The sequence below is a fragment of the Mus musculus genome, chromosome 5 (genome assembly GCF_000001635.26).
Source record: "Mus musculus strain C57BL/6J chromosome 5, GRCm38.p6 C57BL/6J".
NCBI lineage: Eukaryota > Metazoa > Chordata > Mammalia > Rodentia > Muridae > Mus > Mus musculus.
In genome coordinates this window covers 112,155,670-112,165,627 of record NC_000071.6, presented here as the reverse complement: position 1 = coordinate 112,165,627, position 9,958 = coordinate 112,155,670, and the positions used below count along the sequence as shown (strand labels likewise).

The 9,958-nt window shown below is 50.6% G+C and overlaps 1 long non-coding RNA gene across 1 annotated transcript; it reads right to left on the bottom strand.

The window, feature by feature from the left end:
* Window positions 1–380: 380 nt before the first annotated feature.
* Window positions 381–9,401, bottom strand: 1700016B01Rik (RIKEN cDNA 1700016B01 gene). Its single transcript, NR_166436.1, has 2 exons — window positions 9,274–9,401; window positions 381–535 (listed from the first exon to the last, which is right to left on the bottom strand). It is a non-coding gene; the product is annotated as an RIKEN cDNA 1700016B01 gene (long non-coding RNA).
* Window positions 9,402–9,958: the final 557 nt, after the last annotated feature.

The window sequence follows — 9,958 nt, the reverse complement described above, 5'->3', positions numbered from 1 at the left end:
TTGGGTCTCTGTAGTGCCACTCAGAAGGCACCCGTGTCTGCTGCTGCACCGTGTGTGCTGGGCTAACTGCTCCACAGGCTTCCAGACAGTTGTCTCTACCTCCTGTCTCTCTGTAGGACTGGCTGGTCATGCCACCCCCCTCTGGCGCTGCCTGGGTTATGGTGTTGGAACTCAGGTTGTCCCTTCACCCACAGAGCCATCTCGCCAACCATGAAGATTTCTTATGCAGAATGTGTTGCTAGCAGGCCATGCTCCCTGGATCATGCTGGAGTCTCTTGGCCTCGTGTGCACCAAGTTCGCCCGGCTATAATGGCACAAGAGCTGCACCAGGCCTTTTCAGGATGCCTGTGATGTTCCCCCAGGAATGAGCTTGCTCTGTCTCAGCTTCCTGTCAGTATAATGAATACTGGAGAGAGACAGGCTCATGAGAGGAAAAGGTTTTCTCGGGCTCACAGTTTCTCAGGGCCTGGTCCATAACTGATTGGTCCCATTGCTCTTCCGGCTATTGTGCAGAGGTACATCATGGCTGAAGTGCCTGATAAAAGAAAAACAAAACAAAACAAAAAGGCCCATTCCCTTCACAGTCTGGAACTGAGAGAAGGCAGGAACCAGAGCCTAAAGTCCTCTTTAACTTCACACCCTTAATTTCCTGAAGTCCACCCAACTAGTACCACTGTCACCTCTCTTTCTCTCTCTCTTTTAAAGATTTATGTATTTATTTATTCTATGTATATGAGTGCACTGGTGGTTGTGAGCCATCATGTGGTTGCTGGGAATGAAGGTTGCTCACTCCAGTCAGCCCCACTTGATTTATTTATCATTATTATCTAAGTATACTGTAGCTGTCTTCAGACACACCAGAAGAGGGCATCAGATCTCGTTACGGATGGTTGTGAGCCACCATGTGGTTGCTGGGATTTGAACTAAGGACCTTCGGAAGAGCAGTCAGTGCTCTTAACCACTGAGCCATCTCTCCAGCCCCCATTGTCACCTCTTAAAAAAGTCCCACTACCTGTGTTGTGTCCAGGACCAACCTAGCTGACAAAGAATTTAGGGGGAGAATGGATTTGACTCATGCTTGGGTTGGAGGTCATTCTGTCATGGTGGGTGGGGCAGCAGAGCCAGGCACTTCCTACTATGGTGAATGAGCCAAGGAATAGCTGTGAATAAGGTCCATTCTCCATAATGTGCTTCCTGTAGCCAGGCCTCATCTCCTGCCCCAGAATCTTTCAAATTTGTGCCACTGCACCAGGGCCACCCTACGCTCCCTAAAGGGTCACAGCACCTCACAACACAAAATACATTTAGTTGAACCTCAAAGGTCATCAGAGCAACAGTGTGGTTCAAAAGCCCAGGGTCCAAGTACCTACTGGGACTCAAGACAATCTCAAAGCTGCAAGCCCTGGTAAAACAAAAAAGAAAATCTCAACTCGATACACAAATGCTACAGAGTTCCCCAAAGGGAAAATTTGGGGCTTAGAAAGCAGAATAGCACCAGAGACCAACAGGATGAACAACATATCCACAACTCTGGTTCATTCAGCATTATATCCTGATGTGACTGTCAGTGGGCTTGGGAATTCCCACCCCCACGGCCTGGCCACTTCCAGCCCACATGGCTTCTCTGTGCTGACTCCCCTGCAAGTTTCCTTGGTGGATGTCCCACAGAACTGGCATCTCTCCATCTTGGAGTTTCTGCTCTGATGTACCTTACCTGACCACCCAGCCTTCCTTAGAAATCCGTGTGGAGCCGTCACAAGAGCAGACGTATGGGAGCCACGAAATCAGCATCACTGCCACATGCCCGGGGCTGCTGTCAGTGTGAGAAGTAGCCAGGAGGACCACTTGGATGGTGAGTGCCGTGTCCTCTGAGGCATGCAGGTGTGCAAGGTCTGCACGCCTGCCCTGGCAAAACGCCCCTAGGCAGCCCTGTGCCAGCATGGCTCCCCAATGCAACTAATCTTTGAACTGCATTAACAACTTGACACCCTGAGCCCACAATGGCTGGAGTCTGGCCAACCCTCCTGAATCCCTCGTGGCAACTCTTCGACACTCGAGGCCAAAGTCATTCACTTCTTTTTAACTCTTCAAACCCCACTAACAACTGCATGTTCCTTGTGTACAACTTCTGACTCTCCCTTTCTTGTCAGACAATAAATACACTGTCTCCCAAGTTCAGCTCTGCAGCCGCCTCTCAGTATAACTCATAGCATCCAGTGGTAACCACACGACAGCTGAGTGTTGTGTTGCCATGAGATTTCATCTGTCTAATGAACTATCTCCTCCCTTAAACTCAACCTTCCACAAAGTCTCAGGGCAGGACAAAACCGAGCCTGTTGTTGTTAGAAGGTACCAGTGAGCCATTGCTCTTATCTGAAGCCTCATGCGCAGTCTTTACCGTTTGCTTTTCTGTTTGCGTCCTGCATTTCTGAGCTCACACTAGAGTGGCCCATAAGCTCTGTTGACCTCCGAAGCTCGAAGCTTAGCTCTCTAAACTCCTCAAATTCCTCCCACAAACCACTTCCAAAGGCCCCAAACCACAAGGTGAGTGCTAGTCAGAGCTAAAATCAGATTCGGATTTCTCTGTTTTGGTGAGCTCAATCCTGACTGACAGGGAAACAATGTAACTGAGAAGGGATTTGTTTTGGCTCCTGGTTACAGAGGTGGGGCTCCATCATGCCAAGGAGGGCGTGGCAGAGCCCCGCAGCTCAGTCCATGCTAGCCAGGAGGCATCGAGCAGGGGACCCCACGGGGTTCTTCCAGCATTCTCCTTCCCCTTTCCTTCTGTCCAGGTCTCCATCCCAAGGGGTGGGCTTCTCTCCTAACTCAATTCGCTCTGGAAGCAGCCGGGGTGCTCACAGAGATACCTTAGCTACGTCCTAGGTGAGTTTAAATCCAGGTGAATTAACATTGAAGATCAGTCATTACAATGTACAGGTGTGCTAGATGCAGATAGCCCCAAGGGCATTTTAAAAAATTGCTCAAAAGTAACCAGGAAATGTTGTTTTGTATGACTTTAGTAACTTTTATCAACTTAACTGACTTAATTCATAAACTGCCCAGACAATTCCTGTAAGCAAACAACCGGCTATGATAAGTTTATGCCAGCCTCAGCCAGCATGCAAACGACTTTCTGAATCCGCTTACCTTTGCTGTAACATGATTCCTGGACCGGAATGTCATAAAAAATGAGGCTCATTTTAGCTCCCAGTTTCACAGGCAGGGAGCTCAGGACAGGATGGCTGCATCAGCCCCGGACTTCGGGCTACATTGTCACATGGCAGGTGACATTGTATGAGCAAGAGTGACAAGAGGTAGGTGGGGGAGGGAGGCTGGGGGGCACAGAGGCAGGTGAGGACAACAAACTATGTTCTGTGTGTTCTGGCAAACCAGTACACCGAGACCTAAGCTCTTTCCATGAGAACGGTGTCGACCCTTCCGAGGCTTTGTCTCTGTGACTCAACTCCCCCCACCTTGCTCTCCCTCAGACTCCATCACCTCTGAAGACTGTTTCAGCAGGGACTCACATTCCTGCACACAAACCCGAGGGACAAACCGTAGCTGCCCACGGCGGTTCAGTCACCGGGGTCTCCTTGGTCAGTGGGTGGTGACTCGGGACCACTTCCGTTTATTTTCAGTAAGTTAGTGCTATGCTGAGGGTGAACCTTGAATTATTCTAAGTGCAGTAAGCCAACCAGAAAGAGGCAGACACCACATCGATTAATATGGTGCGATTTGCATGTGCATGTGTGTATACACCCCTGTGCACACTGATGCTAGTGTCTTCCCCCATTGTCTTCCACCTGAGACTTGCCACATTGGCTGGCCCGGCTGACCAGTGATCCCAGTACTCAGCACTGTTTGGGAAGGCTGTGGAATCTTCAGGAGGTGAAGCCTCAGTAGGTCACTGGGGCTGGGTCTTGAGTGTTCATAGCCGGGCCCACCTCCTGTCCGCTGTGCATTGACTGTAGATACAATGTGACCAGCTGTTTTTGGCTCTTGTAACCATGTTTCCTGTGTGATAGACTGTGTCCTGTAACTCTGAGCCAAAATGGCCCCTTCATGCCTTAAGTTTCTCTGTCTCTCTGTGTCTCTGTCTCCTTGTATGTCTCTCTATCTCTGTCTCTTTCTGTGTCTCTGCCTCTCCCTGTGTCTCAGTCTGTTTCTGTCTTTGTCTCTCTCTCTTTGTGCATGCACACAGGGAGTGTGCTGCACGTGGGGCCAGAGGTTGTGCGTTGCTCCCCAGGTCTCTCAGTGCCAGGTCTCGCTGATTAGACTAAACAGTAGTGGTCCCTGTATGGCTGTCCTACCTCCCCTCTACTGGGATTACAACAGCTCAGCCTTTATGTGTGCTCTGGGGCCAGAGTTCAGTCCTCACAAGCAAGCCCTTCCCCTACTGGGACATCTCCATAGCACCCTTCCGTTGCTTTCTGTCAAGTGTTTGGTCACAGCAACTTGAAAAGTAAGCCTTACAATTGTGACTGCACTCAACACATGTCACGTCTCCAGGATAGGAGGTTTTGTCACAAATCCAGAATAAACATACAAACCAGCGTCCAGGCTCCGCAGATCCCTTAGTGGAAAGAGCTAACATTTGTTTCTGTATTTGGGTGGAGTAAGGATCACACAGAGACAGTGACAACAGGGATTGTGAGGGGGATGCTGCTGTGGTGGCAGCAGCAGACATGGAGGCTTCGCAGAACTACAGAGGTCGAACAAAGCATTTCTTATATGTGAACATTTTGCAGTCCACTTGTGAGGAGGGTAACGATCATTGTCTTGAAACACGGAAACCAAGGCTCAGAGCAGTTGAGTGGCCTCCCCCAAAGCTACACAGGTAGCTCTGTACCCCATGCTCCTGACTCCCTCTTCCACAACTTTGCCTCATTTAGGAGAACAGGGGTGGGCACAGCTCCCTCTAAGGGTCACCTTCCAGCAGGGGAGCACAGAGTCCCCTCCCCCAACTCCATTCCCCTGCCTCTGCCTGCACAGAGTTTGGTGGACCAGGTGCTCAGACTGAGTTGTCAAGTAAGAGACGGAAGGAAGAAAAAGCAATTTCTTTCATTTCTTGGCTCAATCCTATGCAGTCAATACTGTTAACAGTAAATCAAATATCAAGACTGCATTGACCCGGGAAAAGGCCAAGGAGAAAGAAAACCCGCAGCAGAATCCAAAAAGTAGAAAATGAGTCGAGCTGTAAATCATACCTGGGACGGAACCCACCCTGGCAGCGAGTGGCTGGAGCCCGAGCTGCCCCAGAAAGCCAGGCCAGCACTCTGGGCAGGCAAGTGTCCTTGTTTCTGCTGCTGCATTGGGGGGACAGGAGGCCTCCAGAGTGTCCGCTGCCACTTTCCAGGCTGAGCTTGGAAGGGACCTCTGGGGAAAGGCTGCCTGGATCCTCTGCCTCTTGATTAGCATCTTCTCTATTGTAAGCTTTCTTTAAAATGTCAGTGCTACGTGTGAGAACACACACCTGTAACCTTAGCATGCGAGGCTGAAGCTAATTGGGTTATAAGTTGAGGGCCAGTCTGGGCTACAGGCCATCCCATGTCAGTGGGGTGTGTGTGTCATTTAGTGAGACCCTGTCTCTAAACAAACGTCTCGAAAAAACCAGGGTTCAAGAAATGACTCAGTCAGCCAAGCATCTGCTGTAAAAGCACAGAGACCTGAGTCTGATCCCCATAACCAGCATACAAACCAGGCATGGTGGGGAGCCACAGACAAGAGGATCCCTGGGGTCAGTGGCCAGGGAGACCCAGGCCAGAGAGCCTGCCTCAAAAAATAAGGTGAGACTTCAGAAGAACAAATCTTAAGACTGACTTCTGGCCCCCACATGCACAACCCCACATGTACACACATACATGCACATCATGCTCCCCTACACATGTGCACACATAAATACACACACGTGTACCACACATGTGTGTACACACATGCACACATGCACACACATGTGCCCCCACACGTTGTATACATACATGCATACATATGTACCAACATAGGTACACATACACATATGTATGTGTGTACACATACATGCACACATATGTACCCCACATGTGTACACATACATGTATACACATTCACCCACACATGTGCTCACATACATACACACATGCACCCCCATATGTGTACACACATACATGCACACACATGCACACCACATGTGCACATACATACACACATGTACCCCACACATGTGCACACATACATGTACACATATACACACATGCACAAGTAAGTGGAAATTAGAAAGTCACAACAGCAAGCAAAGTGTCAGGCACATTTTGCCATGTGGTCAACGTGGCCCCTGCTGGTCAGTGCACATTCAATAAATGTCTTTTCGGCTGCTATGTACACACATTGATCCTAGGCCCTGGGAAGTCAATTGTGAGCGCATTTGCATAGTCTTGGCTTCACTGGGCTCTGTTGTCATGTGTGGGGGTGGGGGTGGGGTGGGAGATAATTATGATCCTAGATGCTATGAGGCAAAATGGAAACACGAAGCTCTGGGATGTCAAGTTCAATTAAGGGGAAGGGACTTTTGGTCACAGGCTTGGCTTTGTGAGGGTAGGGCTCTAGCACAGTGCTAAGCCTTGCCTGGAACATCCTGGGGTCAGTTTCTGGGACCACAGAGATCTAAAGCAGGTGAGGACATGAGATGGGGCTGCTAAGCAGAGGGAAGAGCAGTGCAAAGGCCCTGTGGCTGTCTGTGCCCTGGCAGTGTGAGGAAGGAGGTGTGCTGCAGGGATTGAGGGAGCAGAGTGGTGGGCTGGTTGATGAGAGTCCCAGGGGGACTTGGCAGGGTCAGGGTGTGTGGCTTTTTCTGAGGTGGGGTTTGTTGCAGACTTTGGGGCTTCAAAGGGACCCCCATCTAAGCTGAGTTTTGATAGGGATCTCCCACTATCAGGACCTTCTTGTGAGCGCCTGATTGGAGAGGATTTTTTGAGACAGGGAAAGGACATTTGCAGCCATTCACCCTCAGATGCCATTTAGCACACATGGCATGTAATAACTCCTCCCTGAGCAAAGAGGGAGAGGTGCTGGAAGACCACAGCTAACACCACTGGGGCACTGAGCTATCGGGTTCCAGCAACTGTTTTCCTTGGTCTCTACCTGCCCTTAGGGGTATTCAGCTTCTTTTCCCCAGTTCCTTCCCTCCCTCCCCCTCCCTCCCCCATTAATTCTCCCCCCTTCCTCCTCCCCTCCCTCTCTCCCTCGATTCCTCTCTCCCTTCCTCCCTTGTTCTCATTTCTCTTTTTCCCCTTTTCTTTTGAGACAGCATCTCACTATGTTGCCCAGGCAGGCCTTGAACTCTCAGGCACAGGTGCCCCCCCCCCCAACCTTCTAGGTGATGAGTTTATAGATGCACATCATTGTGCCTGTGTGCATTTCCATGCCTGTAGGCCTTTAAGATAGACCGTGGATGGACATTTGAAAATCGAGAGGTCAAGCTGCTCATGTATGGTAGCCCCCAGAACTCCCAGGCAGAGGCGGGGCGATCTTGATTTTAAGGCTAGCCTGGGGACCCACTTGCTTTTGAGTTCTGAGGCTGTTGGTGGCCATGTACGCGTCATGGAGTTAGTTAGCTCTCTGCCTCTTGGTCCCTCTTGTGACTTACATAGAGGAGAAATGCCAGAATGTTCTTGGAAACATGGCTCAGTACCTGGCCATGCAGGAACTGAGGGACTCAGCCAGCACAGATTCATTCTCTCTCTCTCTCTCTCTCCCTCCCTCCCTCTTCCTTCCTCCCTCCCTCCCTCCCTCCCTTCCTTTCTTCCTTCCTTCCTCCCTCCCTCCCTCCTTCCTTCTCTCCTTCCCTCCATCCTCTCTCTCTCCTCCCTCCCTCTTCCTTCCTTCCATCCTTCCTTCCTTCCTTCCTCCCTCCCTCCCTTCCTTCCTCCCTCCCTCCTTCCTCTCCCTCCCTTCCCTCCTTCCCTCCTTCCTTCTCTCCTTCCCTCCATCTTCTCTCTCTTTCTTTCTTTCTTTCTTTCTTTCTTTCTTTCTTTCTTTCTTTCTTTCTTTCTTTCTTTCTTTCTTTCCCTCTTTCTTTCTTTCTGGAAAGTACTGATGGGGAAAAGCCATAAGTTCTGGGACAAAGCTCCAGGCCTGTCCCTGCCCCCAACCCCTGCCCTTCACCTTTGCTCTAAGCAGGCGAGAGAGCCAGGGGCCTGCTGACAGTCTTTCTTTGCCCTGGTTTCTGCCATCCTCCTGTGTAAATCCAGCTGCCTGTGCCCGAGTCAGAGGACTTCCTGAAAGGCCCTTGGCTGCAGGATGGCCCTCACACTCTGGTCTGTGTCAGGCTGCAAGGTTTTCAGAGTGAAAACTTGTTGCTCTGCCTTAATGTCAGCTGTTTCCTTTCTGGTCACACTGTGCCTTCCCTCTGCCATGTCCTCCCCCACATCTGGAGGAAGGTGTCCCCTGCACTAAGCCAGTGCCAATCAGATCACTCCTTCCTTCCTTTGCCACAGCAATTGGCTTGGAGATGGAACTTAGACTTATTCTTGCCAATGAGTTCCATCCTGCGCATCTGTGTCTATGCTGGGTGCAACAGTCAGCACAAGGCAGGGTCTGCTGCAGTAATAGGCAGCCTTGAAGTTTCAGCAAGGGCAACCCAAGCTCTTTGGGCCCTCCTTACTGTTCCCTTGATCCATGTTCAAGGGCACCAGGTGATGGGTGGTACCTCACCTCACCAGGCATCAAGGATGAAAATGTGCAGTCACGGAGGTGGGCTTTCTGAAGCTGGCCGAGCTGCTTAAGCATGGGGCCCTGTTGACCACCTTGGGCCCAGTTCTGTCTCAGAGAAAGAGTTCCTCTCCCTACTATGCCTCCAGCCCTCCCTTCTTGTGTACCTCGATTGGATTCTAAGGGTTGGCTCGAGTGACAGCCTTGCTTGCTGCATCCCCAGACTCACTTCCACAGTGTCTTGGCATAGAAGGGGCTAGGGAAACACCTCACTACTTAAGCTTCTCTCAGCAGGACTGAGGCCCAGAGCTTGGCCCCCAGAACTCACATGAAAGACAGATGTGGGTGAATGTGCCATCCCAGAGCCAGGGAGTCAGAGGCAGGCAGATGCTAGGGTTCACTGGCCAGCTTAGCTTACCTCTAAGGCTGACCTCTGCCTGCCACACACATTCACACACTTGCATACAGAAGGAGCTCTTTATGAGCACACAGTAGGAGGCATCCTTAAGCACACAGTAGGACATACCTACAAAGCCATAAGTGCTGGTACCACTAAGGTAAGCATCTGGAACCTAGGCTAGTAGTTACCTGGGCCATTTCAGGGAGCTCTGTCTTGGCTGTGGCCCCCTCTGGGGTGCACTTTGTTGAGCTGAGCTGGGTTGGGGAGGGGCTCGGAGAGAGGGTTGGTGTCTCCCTTGGGGTCACCAGGGGTCAATGAGCAGGGGTTGGGCTTATGAATTTCCTCTCAGGGCCCCAGACAATGGGGGCTTATTTGGTAATGTTGTTTCCTTGGCAACCATCTCTGTTCTGGAGAGTGGAGGTACTGGGGGTGGGGGAGGGCTGTGGAGAGAGAGGGGTTGCTGGAGGGGACACCTACTTTTAAGGTGCAAAACAGAGGCTAGTCTGTGTGGGTGTCTTACCTTCTCTGGAACTTGTCATTTCTAGGACAATTCCTTGCATTTTAAGGACATCTAGAGAGCTGAGTTTGAGTTTAGACATCTAACTCACTGTGTGACCTTGGGTCGATGACTTGCCCTCTCTGAATTTCAAGTTTTTCTCCTGTGAAGTAGGGGTAATTCTTTGTAGGGTGATTTGGGAGAGACAAGCACATTATGGGGCGTGACAGAAGGCCCTTCTGAGCACTTGTTTCTCATTTGATTGGTTCTTACTGCTTGGATTTAGTCACCTCCTTGGTCAGCATCTTAGAGTCACTGTTGTTGTGATGAGACACCACAACCAGCATGGGGAGGAAAGGGTTAATTCTGCTCACACT